The 22,593-nt window shown below is 48.2% G+C and overlaps 1 long non-coding RNA gene across 1 annotated transcript; it reads right to left on the bottom strand.

Moving 5' to 3' along the window:
* Positions 1-8,110: 8,110 nt before the first annotated feature.
* Positions 8,111-18,060, bottom strand: LOC131484309 (uncharacterized). The gene is made up of 3 exons (XR_009248156.1): positions 17,607-18,060; positions 10,500-10,559; positions 8,111-9,549 (listed from the first exon to the last, which is right to left on the bottom strand). It is a non-coding gene; the product is annotated as an uncharacterized LOC131484309 (long non-coding RNA).
* Between the last annotated feature and the right edge of the window lie 4,533 nt (positions 18,061-22,593).

Genomic DNA, 22,593 nt, shown 5'->3' with positions numbered 1-22,593 from the left:
GCAGGGGGAGAGAGAGAGAGTGAGAGAATCCTAAGCAGGCTCTGTGCTGCCAGCCCAGAGCCTGATATGGGACTCGAACCCATGAACTGTGAGATTATGACCTGACCCAAAGTTCGATGCTCAACTGACTGAGACACCCGGGCACCCCAACATCACCCATTCTTTCTTTTCCTTTTTCAGTTTATTTGTGTATTTTGAGAGAGACAGAGAAGGGGGGTGGGGAGAGAATCCCTATCAGCACAGGGTCCTAAGCGGAGCTCGAACTCATGAACCCCTGGACCATGACCTGAGCCGAAACCGAGAGTTGGATGCTTAACCAACTGAACCGCCCAGGTGCCCCTATTTTTAAACGGCTCTTCCATCACGTGCAGAACAAAGGTTCCTGCTGGCAAGCCAGATGTCAGAAGTCCTTCTGAAGTGTCCTGGCCAGCTCTGGGAAGGCCATCTGCGGGATCAAAACCCTGCTGTTCTTTCCCCCCGAAAAGAACACGACCTGGCCTGAAACAAGCCTTCCTTTTCTTCTGCCGGTCGCTCCTTGCCCTGTCGTCCTGCCTACGAACACCTGCCCCTGTGCGGCTGCTGGGGCCTCTCTCTTCTTACTGGATGCTGTGCTGCCTGGTTCAGGAATCGCTCAATAAAGCCAGCTGGGTCTTCCCATTTTCTTGGCTGAATTTTGTGGGGGTTCTTGAAGGACCTCAAATATCACCTGGACTTGCTAATTCAAATCCATCTACTTAGAAACACACGTGCTCGTTTGCACTTCGCGTATTTTAAGACGCCAGAGAGGCAGACTTAGCGTTACAAAACAAAGGACAGCTAGTTCCAGTATCAAAGTAAGAACAGTATAAATGCACACAGAAAGGAGTTACCGTGAGATTTTAGTGCTATTAATTATGTCAAGTTGTCCCCAGAACACCGTGTCCACTGTGGCCACGCACAAACTCCTGGAGGCAACTTTGTACACAAAGGAGGGGAGGAAGGCCACCTAATACTTTATTATTAGCTAGCTCACTGGACCCCAACTTTAGCACAGGGCAGAGTGAACTGGGCTGGACATTGCAGAAAACTTTATTTTCCTTTCATTTGTTTAAAAAACACATTTTTGTAGCCAAAAAAAAAAAAAAAAAAAAAGGAATGTTCGCTGCTAGGAGTTTGTTGCTGTGCTAAGTTTAGAATCTGGCACTTTTACCGGAAGTGCTGTAAAATATATGCTTTCGAAAGTGCCACCTCGGGGCGCCTGGGTGGCTCAGCTGGTTGAGCGCCTGACATTAGCTCAGGTCGTGATCTTGTGGTTCTGGAGCCTGAGCCCCACGTAGGGCTCGCCGCTGTCGGTCTCTCAGCACAGAGCCCACTTTGGATCCTCTGTCCCCCTCTCCCTGCCCCTCCCCTGCTTGCGCTCTCCCGAAAATAAATACATGCTTAAAAAAAAGTGCCACCACAATGCCTTTCTGTTTACGTGTAATGTTTTCCCTTCACTTTTACATTTGTTACATTCACGAAGGTGTTCCCAGCACTTATGAGGTTGCACTTATATGAGAGAGAGAGAGAGAGAGAGAGAGAGAGAGAGAGAGAGAGAGAGAGAATTGCATGAAACCTGGTGGTTATTTGTACCCTTTGTGGTCTCGAGACCTATTTTTTCCTTCTTTATTTATTATGTGGGTGCTATGCCCCCATGAAACGCTACTGTGAGCCCAGGAAAGGATTGTTGCCGTGCCCTCAATATCTCAGATGTCCGAGAAACCCAAGAGCCCTCTGTGCTTCTGGATGGATCTGAAGATAGGGAAACTCGAACAGTCCACGAGCAGAATATGGAAAGGACTTCAGAGCATCAAGGGACGCCTGGGTGGCTCAGTCGGTTAAGCACCCGACTTTGGCTCAGGTCATGATCTCATGGTTTGTGGGTTCGAGCCCCGCGTCGTGCTCTGTACTGACGGCTCGGAGCCTGGAGTCTGCTTCCGATTCTGTGTCTCGCGCTCTCTCTGCCCCTGCCCCACCCTCCACTCAAATATGAATAAACATTAAAAAGACTCTAGATGAGCATCAACTTGCCAAATCCCTCCTACCACAATCCTGATGAGGAATGTGGGGAGGGTCTTGAAATTGGGGGAATAGTAGGAAGTATTGTACGGGGGGAAGGAGATCCTTGGAAGTGACAGATGTCCTGAACAAGTACATCCGCCTCTGAGAAGGTGTGGGGTGTCACATTGCCTGCCTGGCGAGCAGCTCTTCGGTGTCCCTAGGAAAAGGGCATCGTGCAAGCCTGCACCCAGGTTGGTCCTGGCCTCTCGGAGCTGCCCTGCAGGCTAGATACCGTGACTCCAGCTGTAGCCAGGAATAGAACGAGAGCTTAGTGTTTTTTCTTCAGTGGATAAAACCGAGCTCATTCACAGACATTGAAAGAACCTGCCACTGTTATTGATTCAGAATAAAATCCTCTCTTATTTATTTATTTATTTATTTATGTTAACATTTATTCATTTTTGAGAGACAGAGCGTGAGCAGGGCAGGGGCAGAGAGAGAGGGAGACACAGGATCCGAAACAGGCTCCAGGCTCCGAGCCGTCAGCACAGAGCCCGATGCGGGGCTCGAACCCATGAACTGTGAGATGGTGACCTGAGCCGAAGTCGGATGCTGAACTGACTGAGCCACTCAGGCGTCCCAGAATAAAATCCTTTTAAAAGGAGACTCTGGAAAGACTTTGAGCTGAGAAGGATCCCAGCTTGGGATGTTGTCGATGGACGAGTGGTCGCAGCTCCAGAACTGAGCTCCAAAGGCCTGCAACTCTCCAAACCCTGCTACCTCACTCTGGTGGTGTTCTTTTCTGAGTGGAATGTTTTCAGTGTTCGGACTGTCCTACTTGTCCTTTTCCTTCCCTGGAAGCTCTTCTCTGTCTCCTTTGCCATCCCACCCTCCTTCCCCCGTCCCTAAAGGATGAAGTCATTCAGCTTGGCCCCGTAGCTTCCTCTCTCTCCTACTTTCTGGTGACCTCATGCGGGTCTGCAGCCTCAACTGGAAGGGAGTTAGTTCTGCACGGAAGGCCCCACATTTACATCTGCAGCCATCTCTCTGAGCTCCAGGCTCTGACCTCCACCTCCTTGTGAGTCTCCAAGTTTCCCAGGCCCCAGACTTGGCAGTTACCCTTAGAGATTCTCTTTTTCCACTGTGATCTCTAGGCCCAAGCCATTTCTGCTGTTCCACCATCAAAATGAATCCCACATCAAAAACCCATCGCTCTGTGTCTCCTGCCAGGGTCCCGGCCAAGCCGCTCTCACCTCTTGTCCAATGAGTGCAACAGCATAGTAACTGGTGTCCTTGTTTTCGTTGTTTCCACTCTTCCTCACTTCCGACGCTCTGGACCCTACCTTCAGGAACGTGTTACGTGAAATAATCTTTTCAAATACAGAGAAGTGTACTTCTGTCCGAGCCCTCCGTCGGCTTCCCATTGCAATCAGAACCAAAGCTAAATCGTTCTTCACGGTCTGTGGACTCTGCCTTCTGCCTTCTGCCTTCCTGGCCACCCTCTACCTCCCTCCTGGCCTCCTGCACAGCCTCCGTGACTCTCTACAGGACGTACTCGTCAGAAAGGCCCTCCCGGCCCAACAAGTCTGCATGTCCTTTTTCTTTCAGCTCTCAGATCGCAAGTGTCCATTGCCAAGAAGGCTCAGTTGACCTCTCTCTCTGGTGTATCCAGTCCCCCTCCCCCCGCCCCCACCACTTGTTCCGTTTTCATAGATTTCATTTGTCAACATAAGAGATTATCTTCTTGATTTATTTCTGTATTAGTTAATTATCTGTTTCCCAGTGAAATATAAGATCTGTCAGCACAGAATCCGTGTCTGTCTCATTCACTGCTTTGTCTGGCACAGGGTTCCAAGTGCATTTGAAAACTGCACAGGTGAATGAATGAACGAACGGATGGATGGTTGAACGAAGTACAATTGTAGAGCAGGGCGATCTCTGAAAACCTACCCCGCACCTGAAACGCCCAGGCACGTCCACGGCTGCCATTTGTTTCTTCATTAAAGGGAGAAGTGGTCCCTTTAGTAGAGGTTTTCCTTTCGCGCTGCTGGTGTGACAGATCCAGAGAGGGGTGCCTCGGTGCCACAAAGTCTGTTGACAGATTGGAGGGGGCTTAGAGAAGAATATGGGATGAAAGGACCAAAGAGATTGATTTATGAGCTGAATTAAACCTGCGGAATGCATGCCTAGAGGACTGCAAAACACGGGCAGGAAATACTGTACAAAATTTGGAACATGTACAGAGGTAGGACAGAGATGAATTATTTAGCTCTGTGTGCATATTTGTAATTAGCAGACGGAGGACGAATGGAGCCTTGGCTGTTAGGCCCGAGGAGCTGCCTTCCCCAGGATGGTCACGGTGGTCCTTTTATTGATGGACAGAAAAAGCTACCAAAGGCAAACATGGGAATTGGGGATTGCTACTTCCAGCATTTTCCTAATGAGGCCAATACTCCGAAAATCTTTGAAAGAGCAGAGGAGCATTCTGGAAAAGTGTCATCACTTTTTATGTTTACTCGAACTCCTTATCCATCTTCTGGCTTGGACTCAGAATTCAGTCGAGGTGGTCCCAAGTTCAGATTAAACAGATTTTCAGGGAATGAAGTGGGAATGGTGGCTTCTCACACCTTCTACTGTATATGTCCTACTGCTGCTGTGACAGATCACTCAGCATTTAGCAACTTCAACAACACAAATGTATTCGCTTAAAGTTCTGTGGGGTGGAAATATGACACAAGTCTCACTGGGTACAATCCGTGGGTCAGCCCGCTGTGCTCCTTCCCGGAGCTCTAGAGAAGAATCTGTTTCCTCGCTTTCTGTGGCTTCCAGAAGCCTCCCACGTTCCTGGCCTGGTGGCCCTTCTTCCATCATCAAAGCCAACAAGGATGTACTCTCTATGCCTTCCTTCAGTGGCCGCGTCCTCCTCTAACTCGTCTTCTCTCTCCCCTTCTGCTGGGAAGGACCTTGGTGATTACAGCGGGCTTATCTGGAGAATCCAGGATAAACGTCCCTTTTACCGGAGAGCCGATGTGTATCTTGATTCCATCTGCAACCCTCACTCTGCTTTGCCGCATCTCATAACACATTCACAAGATCTGGGGATTGGGACATGGGCATCTTTGCTGTTGGTGGCAGGGCATTATTCTGCTGATGGCATCGAATGAGGGCATCTGTGGAGATGTCGGGGGTGGTGCTGAGGCACAAAGAGGTCCTTCCTGAGCTTCACACCTCTGGTTCTGAGCACTCGGGCTCTCCCGGTGATCAGGTTCACTTTTAAACCCGTATCGAGGACACATTAGTACTGTCGGCCAGTCAGGATCCCAAGGAGAAACAAAGGCATGCTTTGTGACCTGCCGAGTTCTACCAGGAGCCTGGGGCAGGATGGCCTGGGACACGTGAGGGCATAGAGAGGAGCAGACAGCAGACATTGACATGCAGAGTTTAGAAATGAAGACATGGAGAGGCAGGAAATTTGCGTCTGCGGCTCATGGTCAATAACCAGTGAGTTGTGGAGCTGGGTCAGAACCAGGCGTTGAATTCTAGTGCTTTATTCGCCACGTTCTACCTCATTAGCCATGACATGCGTCCCCTTAGCCGACTACCATAACACAGGGAAGGACACTGAGAGGTGACGGGAAGAGCTGTTCCCCTGAGGCAAACAGAAAGATGCCGAGCGAAAGCCAATAACAGGGGCACAAAATGAAGAAACAGTGAATGTGTGAGAAAGATCACTTCTGGGGGAGCTACAATATTTGCAAAGTAGGTGGTGACAAACAGAGGCCAAGGGCAAACGGAATGCTCACGTTCCCAATGTGGTGGCCGCGGCCAAGAACACAAACGATGGTGAGAAAGGAAATTGGTTCCACAGCTTTGTGGGGCAGCTACTAGCCCAGGCGTTGGCTGATGCGCTTTGTGGCTCTGAGCCTTCGTGTTCATGGCCAAGGACTCAGGATGGCCGGTGGCTTAGCCCCAAAGAAGGGACTCCTTTCCCTCAAACAGACCTGAGCCGCGGCCTTGACTTAGATCCTGAGTTACACCTGTGTGGGGATTCAGAACACACACACACACACACACACACACACACACACACTGAGCTGGTAGCCACTTAAGAATTGCTCGTGATAATTTGGGATTCTAGCATATTTACATTTCTTTAAATGGATTTAAAGCTCCTCCCCAAACCTCCTCCAACCACACAGTGTTAATAAAATTTCATCCTACTACTAGTTAACGATGGGTTTTGATCGAAAAGCTCTAAATAATGCTCCGTAATGGTGTCATTCATTGTGACCCTACCTGCCGTCGTTTGTCTGGGCACATGGACCTCTAGATCCTGGATCTCACCTTGTATCTTGGTAAAATCAGAACCTAAGTTTTAATTTTTAAAAACCTTGTACTTTTGTAATGGATGTCGAATAAAAAATTTCCACATTACATATCTGCAAGGCAACATTTAAAACTTGGTGGAGGCGGGGTGCCTGGGTGGCTCAGTCGGTTGAGCTTCAGCTCAGGTCATGATCTCATGGTTGGTGGGTTCGAGCCCCGCGTCAGGCTCCATGCTGACAGCTCAGAACCTGAAGCTGTTTTGGATTCCGCGGCTCCCTCTCTCTCTGCCCCTCGCCTGCTCATGCTCTCTCTCTCTCTCTCTCTCTCAAAAATAAACATTGAAAACAATTAAAACTTTGTGGAGATGCTGCCCTCTTCCAGCTCAGACTGCAATTCCATATCGAAAAGAAAATGTCATGCTCCTTCAGCAACAATGATCTTTCTGTGCGTTTTGTGTTCTTGAGCCTGTTTGTTTACATTGAAAGTGTTTCTCATAAGCTGTGTTTCATATGAATATGCGAAAGGATCAGTCCAGCTTATCTTCTGAATTAAAGTTCTATATATGTGCTCTCCCTGCTACTCTATGAGGCAATTTCAGCATTTTCTTAGAGTAATCAATAAAATGAAATTTTAAAAAGAGAAAAAAATTACAAAGACGTCTCTGTTCAGCTGCCGTAGGCAGATGACTTTTCTTATATAAAGAGAACATTCCTGGAAGTGGATTTCATTAATTCCAAATAGCAAATACATGTAGTTTTTAAAAGGGGGAAAAAATAACATTACCCACCTAAGCCAACAACACTACAGCGTGGGATTCTTTATAAAATCATAAATCTAGTTACTTCAGTGAGCATCACAAGCATAATATAAGGTGTTATTGCTACTTATGTTATAAAAGGGTGCATACATTAGCATGCATGGGGATTGTCTGAGACTCTACCCTGCATGACATCTGCTTCCTTTTAACAACGACAACAAAAACGAAACGAAACAAAACCACGCTCATTGCACCTTAAGATTTCAAAAGAATAAAATGCGAAACTGGATTATGTTTCAAGGTGAAAGTCCTCTGTTGACTAAGGATGCTTCCATTTCCATTGCAACTGTGGTTCTTGGTCTCTTTTTGGTAAACTTTTTGCCATCACAGGCTGAGGCGTGGATATATTTATAGTTCAGTTTCATTTAACTATGTTCATTTGTAATGATCTGTGACAGATTTATACGATCATAGATTCTTGGTGTCACTGTTGGATTATTTATATTTCTATAAATTAAGGCCATTATTATCAAAGATGGCCCCTGACAGTACGATGCAGTGGTTGGAAATAACATTTAATATTTCCTGAGCCCTGATGAATTCTCTCTGGATTGCATCCTGGTGTAGACTAAGAAATCATTGTCTTTGCTGGAAAAAAGGAGGTCTTGAATAATAATAATAATAAGCCACTAATGAAAGACAAAAATTTCAGGACTATTTGTAGACACTGGTTTTTAATCTTCCTAATGATAGCCCTGACGATAAATAGATGAGAGGGATAATACACAGCCGATAACACCAACGGACCAGGCTCCTCTCCCTCCTCACTGCGTGCGATTAGCCTCTAGGATAGATTCACATCATGCATTTTAAATCTTCCTTTTATCTCTGTGTTGGAGGATGATGTCTCTACCAAGCCCTTTTTAAGCAAGAGTTTTATGACAGATGGGGCAGATGAGAACCTTTCTCTCCCTGGCACCAATAAAACAATCAAAGTTAATTGGTGACTTCAGCATAAAACAGTTTATTTGTGACTGTAAAATACTGCAAATTAATAATCAGATATAGAGGACGGGGGCAGAAAAGATGAAAGGAAAATGGGGGCCTCAGACTGCTTTTAAAAATCTCTTTATAGAGCCAACCTGGTTGCACAAGCTGGACACAGCAGGGCTGGGGTCCTGGCTTTGCCCCATCCTGGCTGTGTGACCTCTGTCCAGTTGTCCAATCTCATTGAGCTATGTCTGTGATACTGGGCTGCATTTGTCACAGAATTTCAGGAGTTAAATGCAACGAATTAAATTAACGTGGATTAATCTAAGATTTCTAAAAAGGGTAAATTTGCCAGTCATCTGTCCAGCATATGGAAACAGAATGAGCATTTATTATGGGAGAGCTAGAATATTCGACAGTGAAACGATTGGATTTACCAGCCTGGAAACTGGAGTGTGTGCTGTCAGGAACGCGATCCTGTCTCAAGAAAGCAATCTCTACATTACCAGCCGTTTTAATTTCCCATTCGGATTAAGCTACTTGAGCGATGGTTCATTTATAGTCAACAACACTCTCTGGTGTAAGTGTGGAAAATACCTCAACTTCATAAATTAAAAAAAAAAAAAAAACAACAACCCTGAGTTTCCGCATTTGGTATTTATCGAAGTGCCATAAACCATTAAGCGCATTTAAACGTAAAAAAACAAATACAGGAGGGAACTAGCCCAGGACTTTGGTGTTAGGTTTGACTGCGTCCTAATCCCAGCTGTACCTTTCCCGAAAATGCTAGCTTGTTTTTTCAAGCCGTGGTCTCCTATGTAACAAAAGGGGAGCAGGGATGCCTACTGATGTCGTCTGCAGGCTGGATGGACGGTGGGCACGGAGCCAGCTTGGCGATGGCAGCCAATCTCCTGGGGCTTCCCCTTCCACCAGACCGTGGCCTGTGTCTGGTCCTCACCCGGCCCCAGACATGGTCCCAGACGTATCACTGAGGCAGTATTCCTGAGCTCAGTACGAGAGGCAGCCCAGGTGGGGGGTGTCCGGGAGAGATTTGGACTCGGGAATCAGAGGGACTGGAATCCGTGTTGGAACATTCTAGTTATGGCAAACTGGAGCCATCCGTTGAGGCTCGAGACTCCTCGTTTTGAAATGGAAGGCCTGGGGGCCCCTCAGGTGGTGCCACATCGCCCCAGAAACTTCTGGCAACGGTAGGAACCGCTTATACTCAGCTGCGTTTCAGCAACATCGTGGTAGTTTCATTCAGTGAACCCAGGTTCGGAGGATTAAACTCTCTTGAGCGATAGCCCCTGTGGTTATTTCTCGTTCATCTGTAAATATGAAGTTGATTTCAACCTTCTGTATGCTCGTGGCAGGATACAACGTCCCTCTGTCTTTGGTTGTGGATGAGAGCCTGCTAGCGTTTAACCCGCTGGGATGTATCTGGCCGGCAGAGATTGCTAGAAAAGAGCAGAAGATTACCAGAACACTTGCATTCAAGGCTGAGCTTTAGAAGGGGAGATTAATCAGAGGTTAAAAGGGACATCATATATATCGTTTTAGTAATTTCATTCCACTGTAGGTGGCCGATCACCGTGTAATGTTTCTGCCCCCGAATGGATTCTCGTAGAAGCTGAATTTGCGGCATCATTGTGCTCGGGGCCACCCGCGTCTTGTGGGGTAACTGGAAATGCAAGGGCTCAGCGGGCTTGCGTTTAGTGAAGGCCTGGGGGCAACCCATCTGGTTCGCACCCGTCTTGGTTAAAAATATGACCTCGCCAAAAAATGTGTGAGATAGTCCGTGTCAGGCCACTGGGGAAGATCACCCGAGATCTAGCGTATGGTGTTGAGATGATCCAGATGAACTAAACCTGATCGCCACCCCCCCCACCCCCCACTGGATACCCTTGATCACTCAGTGTGTCTGACATGCCAGTCCCGTCCTCACCAGGCATCCTGCTCTTCAGCAGCAGGCTCTGGACCTCCTCCTGGGGCTGTTCACCGAGGGTACTGTGGCTCTCGCTGGCGTACCTGTCCTACTCTTCCTCCTCTGCTGTCCCTTTCTCGTTCAGGACCCTAATCTCTGCAGCTCCTGCTCTGACCATTGTTGGTCAGTACTTGATCTTTCCTGGGTCTGAAACCCCGCCTGACCACCCGGCTCCTGCTTGGTTGGTCCCTGGATTAATGAACTGGGGCCCTCATCTTCCAATTCCCGATGTGGGCTTCCCCTACCCAGCCAAGGGCGGCGGGTGGTAGGAAGTACATCTGGAGCAGGTGGAGTGTGAATGGACGTGACCTTGTCTTCACTAAGCCATCCCTTAATTAACACGGTGGCCACCACCTTCCATGTTGGCTTTCTGAGCATGGGTTTCCCAAGCTGACCTCACGGAAGCTTTCCAGCTGTGCTCACCTGCGAGGATTTTGTTCCTGGTTTGGGGTCTATTTCCATCAACAAAGCCGTTCAGGAAGACTGAAAGGAAAAGGAACTTTTATAATATTGTAAATCTACCCAGTTCCCGTCTCCGTTTTGTAAGTCTGTTCACAATACCTTATCTACTATTTTCTTTGGCTAGGTTCGGAGTTACAGATTGGGGAAAAAATCTGAACAAAATTATGACTTTAAGTCAATTATACGGTTTTTGTTTTTGTTTTTGTTTTTTTGCACATGATTTAAGTACTTCATTTTTGCCTTGCTTCTTTTTATTTGATAGTTTTCTTAAGAGTGAAGAGTCAAATAAGATCAAAGAACTCTCCCCTTAGGAGAGATATGCTGCGTGAGATCACCTGAGCAGCCTGGGAACTAACCGGCTTCTCGGAACCCTGCTCCACGGCGGGCACCTGCCCAGGGAGAGGGCACGTGAAGGGCAGTGAACGCTCTGAAGTTATGTGTTGTGGGAATGCGATCTCTCACCCCAGGGGTCAATTCCATAGCAGAATTTCAGAACAAATTATGATCCTTGAAGTTTACAAACCACTAATCTGAAACTGGGGTCCCACAGGAGAGGGCTCTGGGACTCAGGAGTGTTAAGATCCAGGGGTGAATGAGCATCAACGTGGGCGTAGGGCTGGCAGCAGTGTCTGGTCACTCGATTTGTCTCCCTGTCACAAACACCGGGACGTGCTCGCTGTCGGCCAAATTGCAGCACTGGGAGTTAGAACAGTCTGCCCTCTGTCTCTCGTTTTAGCGGGGGACCGTTGGGCGGATTCACATAACGCCCTGAACTCCAGTCTCACATAAGAGTGATAACACCCCCATTGGGGTGCCTGGGTGACTCAGTTGGTTAAGCGTCCGATTTCTGCTCAGGTCATGATCTCACGGCTCGTGGGTTCGAGCCCCGCCTCGGACTCTGTGCTGACAGCTCGAAGCCTGGAGCCTGCTTCGGATTCTGCATCTCTCTCTCTCTCTCTCTCTCTCTGTCTCCGCCCCCCCCCCCTTCTTTCTCTCTCTCTCCCTCCAAAAGAAATAAGCACTAAAAAAAGTTTTTTTGTTTTTGTTTTTTTTTTCCAAAAGAATGATAATGCCTCCACTATAGAGCTGTCCTGGGATCAAAGAATATGGTGTATGTGACACTGACCACAAGCTTCTATGTCTTGAGGAAAGATTTGTGAACGATTTGGTAGTCTTAAACCCCATTTAGATGTAAGAAATCTGGGGGCCAAAGGTCGCATAACAGGACCCCCTGCTTTCTAACTGTTGCAGCCAATGCTTTTCCTGCTTATTTAAAAAATTTCTTTTTTTTAATGTTTATTCATTTTTGAGAGAGGGAGACAGAGAACATGAGCGGGTGAAGGGCAGAGAGAGAGGGAGACACAGAACTTGAAGCGGGCTCCAGGCTCTGAGCTGTCAGCACAGAACCCGACGTGGGGCTCGAACCCATGAACCTTGAGATCACGACCTGAGCCGAAGTCGGAGGCTTAACGACTGAGTCACCCAGGAGCCCCTCCCTGCTACTTTAATTGGCTCCCATCTCCCGAGGAACTCGTATGGCTCACTTCATTAGAGAGATCGGAGAAAGGGTTCTGGCACACTAACACTCTTTAACATGTGTTTTTTGTCCTTATCTTATTGACTCAACCTGCAGATACATCTGCCAGAAATGTCCAATTGCTCCTTTGTCTGAAGAAGATTTTATATTGATCTTAATCTAATTAGCTGGTTTGAACTATGGTTTGTGTCAGGATTTCTGTCTTGATCTAATTAGCTACTGTAGTCGAAGCAGCATGGAGCTGAAGTCATAATTGCTGGTGTGCAGAAGGCTCTCCTGTCAGGGTCTATGTGCTGGATGGAGACATTTCTAAACACTGCAGACCACTGACGGCTTAAATACGTCTGCTCAGTTGGCTCCAAATTCTTCTAGAAATGTCATTGGACTCGAAGCCAGAAATATCCATGAGCTCAAACCTCGGCTCCTCATTTTCGAGCTGTGTGACCTTAGGCAAGTTCGCTTAATCTCTTTAAGCCTCATTTTCCTTATCTGCAAACTAGGCAGGGCTCCCAGGATTAAGGGACCAGACAGCTAGCCAGGTAGCTGTGTACAGATTCCTACGGAACTAGCTTAGTTCCTGGCACGTGGCAGGTCAAAGCTTCTGGTTCCCTCCTTGCACATCTTCCTGCAAGTCTGGCTGAGATTTTTTCTGCCCTGCATGATTTCCCATTTCCTTCTAACCCTCCCTCCCTCTCTCCCTCCCTCTTTCCCTCCCTCCCTCCTGCCTTCCTTCCTTCCTTCCCTCCTACCTCCTTCCTGTCCTCCTCCCTCCCTCTCTCCCTTCCTTCCTCCCTTCCATCCTTCCTTCCTTCCTTCCCTCCTCCCTCCCTCCTTCCTGTCCTCCTCCCTTCCTTTCTTCTTCCTTCCTTCCTGCTTTCTTCCGCTTTTCAACCGCACACAGGATTCCCTGAAACCTATTCCCCAAACAAGATCAGAGAAAGACAAACAGCATTCGGCATGTGGTAACATTTAGGAGGAGGGTCAAAGTAGATGAGGCGCCAATCTGAGCAGAGTGAAAGCAAAGCCAGGGGATTGTCTAAAGCCTGGAATTTGGAGAAACACTAGAAAACATAAGGCCAACTTCAGGTGAACACGTGAATTTCAGTCGGTGGAGCCAACTTGGGCAGGACCTGCCGGGGCTGACACAAAGCGGGTCAAGGGTGGGGAGCCCAGCACCTTCCCCCAGGGACTCAATCCAAACTGTGGAGAATTTTAGTGACTTGTAACTTTACAGATCGCAGAGTGATTCCTTATTTGCCATCGTACACGGTGAGCATTTTGACTACATTCATTTTTTTTTTTCCTCTCCTACTATTTTGGCCTAGACCATCCAGCCCTATGGTTAATTAATGGTTAGTGCTGCCCTTTGAAACTCAGATGAATCTTCCTGTAGGATGCATCTATAGAAGTACACGAAACTTTCTTTCTTTCTTTCTTTCTTTCTTTCTTTCTTTCTTTCTTTCTTTCTTTCTTTCTTCTTTCTTCTTTTTTCTTTCTTTCTCTCTCTTTCTCTCTTTCTTTCTTTCTTTTTCTCTCTCTTTCTCTCTTTTTTCTTTCTTTCTTTCTTTCTTTCTTTCTTTCTTTCTTTCTTTCTTTCTTTCTTTCTTTCCCGTATACTGTTTTCTCATCAGCTCTTGAAAAGAGAAGGTTGGCATTTCTTTTTCAGCTTCGAAGACTGGTTTTGAGCTGTGGTTGACTTTTGCACGGAATCCTGAAGGTTCTGCACCTACGAGAACAACACCATGATGTTGTCGAACAGCAGTTTTGAAATCTAGCAAGTTCTGTTAACAGCCTCTGTGGCTACTGCATCGTCACGAAAGCTCCTTCATTGGGAAAGCCTGCTCACCTCCTTCTGGGGATGCAGGAGCCTATTAATTATATTAATTTTGAGGAAATATAAGTGTTACTGCTCAAGATCGTAATTAGGACAGATGTTACTAGCAGCTCCATTAACCACTCCCATCCTTACCCTAAGATGAAAACCATAAGGGACTCTTAAATACGGAGAACAAACTGAGGGTTGATGGGGGAAGGGAGGGTCGGGGGGAGGGGAAAATGGGTGATGGGCATTGAGGAGGGCACTTGTTGGGATGAGCATGTAAGCAATGAATCATGGGAATCTACTCCCGAAGCCAAGAGCACGCTGTATACGCTGTATGTTAGCTAACTGGACCATAAATTATATTCAGAAATAAAAAAAAAAAGGAAAATATCTTTGGTGTCATGGACGAGATGAGATACCATCAGTTGCTAACAACACAAGCAAAAGTATGGAAATTGACAGTTAAGCAAGGGTAACCGCTTTGCACACTTGAACTAACTTCCGAAATCTTCAGACCTGGCAAAGTCATAGAACTAAAATCAAAGAGAAGTAAAAAAGAAAACGAAGATAAGCACAGGTGTTCCAACACGCAGATCAGTCTTCTTTTCGGCAGTCTGCGTTATTTCTGTCGTGCCTACGTGCTGCCCGAATAGGCTCATGTGACATCTTCCGAAAGCCTTAACACCGCAAAGTCAGCAGGGAGTGAAATTTTGGAGGGCGGCGCAGTGGACGGGCCTCAAAGTACCTGCGTGCCTTGGCGGTCACCACCGTTGGTCCCCCTCTGTGTTGACGCCTTGTCTCCGGGACGTCGCAGACATGCCAACACATCAGAATCCAGGGGCCATCAAATTACATAGGAGGTTAGGTCAAGATGGCAGAAAGTTCACATGGCCGGACTCCCTTCCCCCCTAGACCTTTTGAAATGACAAGTGTGCGTTGAAAGCAGAACATGTTAGTGTTAGTGAATTGGGAAGCGCGGTCCCTGTTTTGGGATTGCCCGAGAGTTTGAAGAACCCCAGAATCTAGGCAAGAGAGGGGAGTGGATTTGCAGAGAAACAGAGGCAGAGAGCTGGTCTGGGCAAGTGCTCAGGGGCTCAGTGCTAGCTCCTGGGAGGCTGAGTGCTTTTTACCGCGTGTGTCCCTTATTGGTTTCCGAGCCCCACGTCCTGTACCTCCTGGGAGGCGCTGCTGCGGGCACGTCTTCACAACTGGCACAGAGCTGGGCTGAGCACCAGGCTCAGTCCTGTCTCCCCAGAAACTAACTTTACATGTTTCCCCCAGGTCATCGTAGGTCTGAAAAGGAAGAGGGATGAGTCTGTACTTCCTAAGTACTTCCTAAGCTTGTCTCCCGGCATTGTCCCTTGGGACTTGGATGTGGGCAATGTCCCTTGGAATCCAGGAGCTAATCGGGGAGCGGGATCCAGAGTGCCCGCCGCGGTGGCGTTGATCTTACTGACTCTACAACAGGTATCATCGTAAGCTTCCCAGTTTTGCAGACGAGCTGATATGGCCCTTTGAGCTTTGCAAAATGTGCTTCTGGCTGCTTTTCATCTGCGCTTCTCCAGAACGTGCCGCATGGCTGGCAACGTGCTGACCAGACACAAAGCGACTGCAGCCGGTCGAAGCCTGGTCTGCTCCCAACGGCGTGGGCTGGGAGTCCCGCAGACCCTTCAATACCAGGGGAGCCCCTCTCCAGCACCCCCGGGGCTCCCCCCACGCCTGCCCTTCTCTCTCTTCTGCACCGCAGCGTTCAAGGCTCTGCAGCCCGGCTGCCATCGGGCCATCGGCCTCGTCTCTCTCAGCCGTGTCTCTTCAACCAGTTTGCAAACTCCGCTCTGGCCTTCGCTAAGCCCCTTCCTCCTTTCCTGTCCACCATGACCTCGGATCAGATCACGGCTCTTCTCAGACCATCTGAGAGATTGTTCACTGTTTTCCGGCTTTTCTTCTTCTTGCCCCAGAAACGAGCCCCTCAAGCTGCATCCCCGGTAACCTTTCTAAAACGCACATTGCCTTAGAATCAGGCAGTGGCCTCCTCTTGCCCTCAGGATGAAGTCTCAGGCTTGGTCCTGTCCCTCGCAGTAGGCCTACGTCAAGCTTTATACTTGAATGAATATTAAATCGTGGCTTCCCGCACACGCACACACACGCGCACACAAATCCATGCCCCTCTATCTTGTGTGTTGTTCCCTTTATGTGGATTCCCCACCACCTCCCCCCGACTGTGTTAGTATTCGGAGTCTGTTTCTTCCTTTGAGACTCAAAGTAGCTGTTCTCTCCTCCAGGAAGCCCTCCCTGAACCCAGGTGGGCAGACAGTCCCTCGTCTGAGTTTCTGTAGCACCGTGTTTATTTATTCACGTAACATTTGCCGTTTTATACAGGAATTATTTGTTGATGCCTTTCTGTGCTCTGGTGTACTATGAGCTCCCCACCGGCCGGGCTGTGTTCCAGATGTTTTGGAGTTTCCAGAACCTGTTATAAAAACTTTTGAAAAAATGTTTATTCATTTTTGAGAGAGAGAAAGAGAGAGAGAGACAGAGGCAGAGAGAGAGGGGGACAGAGACCCAAAGCGGGCCATGCACTGGGAGCCTGATGTGGGTCTCGAACTCATGAACCGTGAGATCATGATCATGACAGGAGATGAAGTCAGATGCTTAAGTGAATGAGCCACCCAGGCGCCCCCGAAGTAAACTTTTTAAAGCCTAAGTTTTCCGCCTGGACACATCTTCTTTTATGATGAGGGAGGTTACAAAGCGAAGTAGCATTTCTTGCCGGAAATATTTCCCTTGACTTTCACACAATTCTGTGAACTAGAAGGATCGGTTTCCTGAGCATCCAGGAGCAAACACGGGGATTTGAGCTCCACCCACGGCCAGACTCCGGGCCGCGTCCCTGACACTCACCATCATCAGGAACACTCGGTATTAATCAGTGATACTCAGGATAACCTGGGGAGCTCGTTGCTCTTTGTGCAGATGAGGACACTGAGACACAGCCTCCTAGGCCACCAAACGTGTGGGCGTCAGCACGGGGGTCTCCCGCAGCTCTCCTGACCCCGGGACCTACACCCTTGACCTTGCCAATACTTGTATTTCACTGCATTGCTCTCTCGGGCTGCGTGTTTGGGGAAAGTCCCTAGCAAGATCACGCACATGACCAGAGACAGGGAGTGTGATTACGTTTGTGTTACTGCGTGAATGCTCAGCCAAATGAGAGACGTGTGGCAACAGATGAGAAGCCGGCCAGCAAGGGGAAGACGCATCTTTCCACTCAGCCCCCACAGGATCATTTCCCAGGGAGTGGGGAAGCTGGCTCACCAATAGGACGCCGGCCCTTCCCGCTGATGAATTCCTCCCGGAGGCAATAAATAATCTTTCTGGGCCGTGCTGATGATACTTGGAGCATGTGGCACGTCATTATGCATATTGCCACTAGCCTCCAAGTGCTGGGGTGGAAAGTGATGTCTAATTCCATTAATCAGTGTTTTGCCGCTGTCTGTGCTCTGGTGTCATTTATTATTTGAGTTGGGTTCGCACTGAGGAAAAGACATCTTTCCCAGAATCAGGAGGCGCTGAGCCGAAGGCCAGGCTATGCCTAGAACTAGATCAGGAACAGAATGGAAGAGCTGAGTGAAAAAGTATCTGTGACCTTTAGTTTAGAAACCGTTCAGGGTAGAAATCACTAACGTAGGCGGCAGTGTGGAGAACTTACCAATACGAGACACGTGTCCCAGATCTCCAATGCAGTAGGCAGTGGTCACAGATTCACTGGATACCTTCGAGACGCCCTGTCCGGGCCACTGCGGAATAGCCTGCAAATGTTTCCCACAGACGCGTAAAGGGCAACAGTGGGAGTGGTCCAGCAGCAAGTCCCTTGGCCGGCCCTGTGGGTCTCAGTCACAGAGAAGTGCATCTGTATTCATTTCCTCTCTGGACTCTCCTAACGGTCTTAAGACGCAGGACCCAGCCCCTGATCGCCTCTTCTCAGATTACGAGAGCGAAGCCCTAACGGTCGTTAAATTATTTGCCAAAACCCCAGAGAGGTGAGTGTTGGAGCCGTCTCGAGGAGCCGTGGCTTGTGTCTCTTCCCAGAGTTCCCTTTCTGGCTCCGTCGGGCCGCCTTGAACTTGGAATAAACCATTCCCGGGTCATCGGAGGAGCGTGTCTTTGCGGGACACCAAGAGGTTCCTGACTCGTGGCGAAGCACGTGGCACTCGCCCCCACGTGGGAGTGGCGCTTCTCCGGGGTCCCTCGTGAGCTTGTGGGACGGCCTGCCTGGAGCCGCAGGAGATGCCACCTTCTCGCGGGATGTGGGTCACGGGCACCCCTGAAAGCAACTGTGCAGAGGCCATGTCTCCTTCCAGGGGCTCGGGGAGCCCCACGCATCAACTCAAGGCATGGCAGCCAGGTGTGGGGCAACGCACGCAAAGACTGTGGCCAGTCACGTTGGGTTAGAACTGTGGGCCGTGCTTTCAAAAGCGTGCCGCAAGAAACACGTGGAAAGTGCCACCAGCCAGAAGCTGGGGAAGCCAGGGCTGCTTCCTGAGCCCGCGGACCCCCTCTAGGTATGAAGCCTGCACAAGCGTGTGCCTCCCACCCTTTGCAGTCATTGCTTTAGGGTTCACGAGGAAGGAAGTCCACAAGGTCCACAAAGGCACTTGGAAAAGAGAAACTGATGATACAGATGTAAAAATAGATTAAACGTACATGTGAACACAAAGGAACTCGTAATATTTGTTCAGAAGAAAGAAGGGAGGGCGCCTGGTTGGCTCAGTCCGTTGAGCGTCTGACTTGGGCTCAAGTCGTGATCTCACAGCTCGTGAGTTCAAGCCCCGCACTGGGCTCGCTGCTGTCAGCGTAGAGCCTACTTCGGACCCTCTGTCTCCCTCTCTCTCTTCCCCTTCCCCGCTTGTGCTCTCTCTCTCTCCTCTCTCTCTCTCTGTCTCTGTCTCTCAAAATTAAAAATAAGCATTTAAAAAAAAGAAGAAATAGAGGAAATATGAGGTGAAAGGGTAGTGTTTGTTCAAAGACTAAGCTATTACAATTTTTTTGGTAAGCTTCATCTTTATCTTTTCAAATATTGGGCACAGGGGCACCTGGGTGGCTCAGTCGGTTAAGCGTCTGACTTCAGCTCAGGTCATGATCTCACAGTCTTGGGTTTGAGCCCCGCGTCAGGCTCTGTGCTGACAGCTCGGAGCCTGGAGCCCGCTTAGGATTCTGTGTCTCCCGCCTCTCTGCCGCGCCCAGCCTCATGTATCTCTCTCTCTCTTAAAAATAAAATAAACATGAAAAAAAGTAAAATAAAATATTGGGCACAAAAGTCTCTTGATTCTGAACGTTTGATTTTCCCACCAGTAACTATTGGCAACAGAATTGTTGTTTTGTTGTTTTGTTTTGCGCACCTCTATAGGACTCTGTAAAATCTGAACGCCCTTAGGGAAGGACTGCAGAAAACAGCTATCTTATGAGTGCCTGGGAAGGGAGACGGGGGGTGGGGGGCAGGGCAACAACACACACTTTGGCTAATTATTGTTAACATGACTTTATTTGTACTGATATTACGGTAAGATTTTGCATTTAAAAAATGTATATGTGTATATAAATACATACACGTAGATATGTGCGTATGCATGTGTATGATTGTAATATATAGTTGTAGATGCTCTTGTGTGTATGCACACACATGCATGCATGCACATACTTACATTATACATACCCATGCATGAAGTGTGCATAGGTATATACGGGTTTTGGGGTTGATTTATTGTGATTGTGTTTTTAAATTTTTTCGATGTTTGTTTATTTTTGAGAAAGACAGAGAGAGATACAAAGCATGAGTGGGGAGGAGCAGAGAGAGAGGGAGACACAGAACCCGAAGCAGGCTCCAGGCTCTGAGCCATCAGCACAGGGCCCGATGCGGGGCTTGAACCCACGAGCCGTGAGATCGTGACCTGAGCCGAAGTCAGACACTCAACCGACCGAGCCACCCAGGAGCCCCCTGTATTGTGTTTTTTAAACTTAATATTTCCAATAAATATTTTCCCAGCATCGTGAAAAATTTAAAAACATTTAAATGACCTATTATAATAGGTTTTTACTCCTGTCACCTTATTTTATGCTGACGTTTATGCATTCGTATTCTTTTATTCTATCTTTGCTTAATAAACTACGTTTCGATGGCTTCACCTTATTTTCTAATAGAGAGGATTTACCTATCAATTGACATGCTGCTTGTAGCTATATTTAACTTTCTCGAAAAGATTTTAAAGTTGTATTCTTGTTATTAGTAGAGTTCAAAATGAAGTTCTCTCTGGAATTCCCTGGCTTCCTCCTTCCATTTGTAAGCTCGCCTAATGGGCTGGTGTTTTGAACTCAGGTGAATAACTAGGAATCACTGTCCGCGTATATTTCATAAGAATAAATCCTGCAGTTACTTTTATCACCAGATCCTAGACTCTCAGGTTTAAATTTGTTTTCAGGGCTCCTAGGGATTCTTACCATTTTACGTTTCCATTTCTAAGTCCTTAATTTGTGATTGAAACACGTCTTTAAGCAACTTTAAAGAATGGGGTAGTTAGTACTGGGGTGCCTGGGTGGCTCAGTTGGCTAAGCGTCCAACCCTGACTCATGCCATGATCTCGTGGTTTGTGGGTCCGAGCCCCACATCGGGCTCTGTGCTGACAGCTCGGAGCCTGGAGCCTGCTTCACATTCTGTGTCTCCCTCTTTCTCTGCCCCTCCCCTGCTGGCACTCTGTCTCTCTCTCTCTCTCAAAAATAAACAAACATTTTAAAAAATTAAAAAAAATGGCCTTGCTGTAAAGGATGGGGGTCAGGGGCAGGGATGCCACGACAGGCCCGTGTGGAGGGCAGCTGGGGAGGATCAATTGGTCGGGGAGCAGGGGCAGAGGCGGGGACACGTCAGGAAGCCTCCAGAGGAGAGGGAATGGGTCCTTGTGATTTCCCAGCCAGGAGCTGGTCAGCCCTGCTGTAACGTCTCAAAGAGAGTTAAGGACACGGCCACTAAAGATAAAATGTGGGCTGTCTTACAGGGCCATGCAGCACCTTCAGAAGCTGTCCCCCAGCAGTCCCTCACACAAGCCAGAAAGGATTTCCCCTCTGCTTTGTCGGGTGACCTTGTGGCAGCCTGGCCAAGAGCAGGGTGATGGGGGCACGTGCAGCCGTGAATTATCTGGGCTGGAAGCAGCCGTATACAAGGCCACACCAGGCCATAAATCAGCTTGGGTTGCTAAGGTTACTCTCTCTTCTCTGGCGCCCACTGTACCCTTTCCAGAGAGGCCCCTCATGGAGCAGCGTCCAGCCCTTCTGGAAGGTGTCCTTGCCATGGCCCCAGCTGCTGAGCCTACGTAGCCTGCAAATGGTGCCCGTCCACACCCTGGGAAAGGGCCCTGCAGGGAGCCCGTGTGGCCGCTCTGCGGGCCTGTGGCTGTGCCGTGCCTTGTCCTGCTGCCCTGGTGACAGGTCACTTGCTTTGGGATGATCATAGCACAGACTCTTTTCCTGAGAGCTGAGTGCTGTTCCCCTGCTGGTGGGGGCATAGGTTGGTCTAAAGCTTTTAACAAGATGTATTACATTGCTACGGCTGCCATCATGAAATACCACAGGCTTGGTGCTTGAAACAATGAAAATGGGTTTCTTCACAGTCCTGGAGATGGAAGTCTAAGAACTAGGGGCTCTGCTCATGTATCTCTCCTTGGTTTGCAAATGGCTGCCTTCTTGCTATGTCCTCACATGGTCTCCCCTCTGTGGGTGTTTGTCCTAATCACTTAAAAAGAATTTTTTTTTAATATGTATTTATTCTTGAGAGAGAGAGAGAGAGCACAAGCAGGAGAGAGGCAGAGAGACAGAGGGAGACACAGAATCCGAAACAGGCTCCAGGCTCTGAGCTGTCAGACGGAGCCCGATGCAGGGCTTGAACCTATGAACCGCGAGATCACGACCAGAGCCAAAGTCGGCTGCTTAACCGACGGAGCCACCCAGGTGCCCTTGTCCTAATCTCTTCTTATAAGGACGCTAGTCAGATTACATTAGGACCCACCCTAATGACCTCACTTTGCATTGGGGGTTGGGGCTTTAACATATCAACGTATGGGGACGCAATGGAACGAATAACAGCAACTATTCAAAGTTTTAACTACATTCATAACTTTGGACCAAACAAGCTTACTTCTGGAAATTCCCTTTATGGATAAATCTGAGATGTAGGTAAAGCTTTAGGCACAAAGACTTCAATGGAAATGTTATTTGCTTTACTATAATGGAAGGTTTACCAGCATTCTAGTGGGGCAGCTCATCTTGACAAAACAGTCACTTTCAGGAGCTCCTTCCTTCAGAAGGGAAAGACGAGGGAGACAAGGTGGCGAAGTATGTTGGGGAAAGCATGTGGAGTTGCAGCAGCTCTGTGAGGGCAGATTTTGAACGGAGAACATTCTAGAGACGTTATTTAGGAAGTCGTGCTCTGCAATGTCCTATAGAAATCTGCTGCTGTACTCTTAAACGAAACCCTCCCTAACAATCCGTAGTATCGTTTGAAACTTTGGTCAACGGACTGAGAGCTTTGGTCTGTGAACATCAGCTGAAATTGACCCTAAGGTGGTTCAGCCTTTTAAAATCTACATTACTAATGTGGAAAGATGAAAAAAAAAAAAACCAAACAACTAAATGCCCCAAATGTGCCACCA

The sequence above is a fragment of the Neofelis nebulosa genome, chromosome 9, assembly GCF_028018385.1.
Source record: "Neofelis nebulosa isolate mNeoNeb1 chromosome 9, mNeoNeb1.pri, whole genome shotgun sequence".
In the NCBI taxonomy this organism is placed as follows: Eukaryota; Metazoa; Chordata; class Mammalia; order Carnivora; family Felidae; genus Neofelis; species Neofelis nebulosa.
The sequence above is the reverse complement of the archived record's forward strand: the minus strand, read 5'-3'. Positions and strand labels throughout refer to the sequence as shown.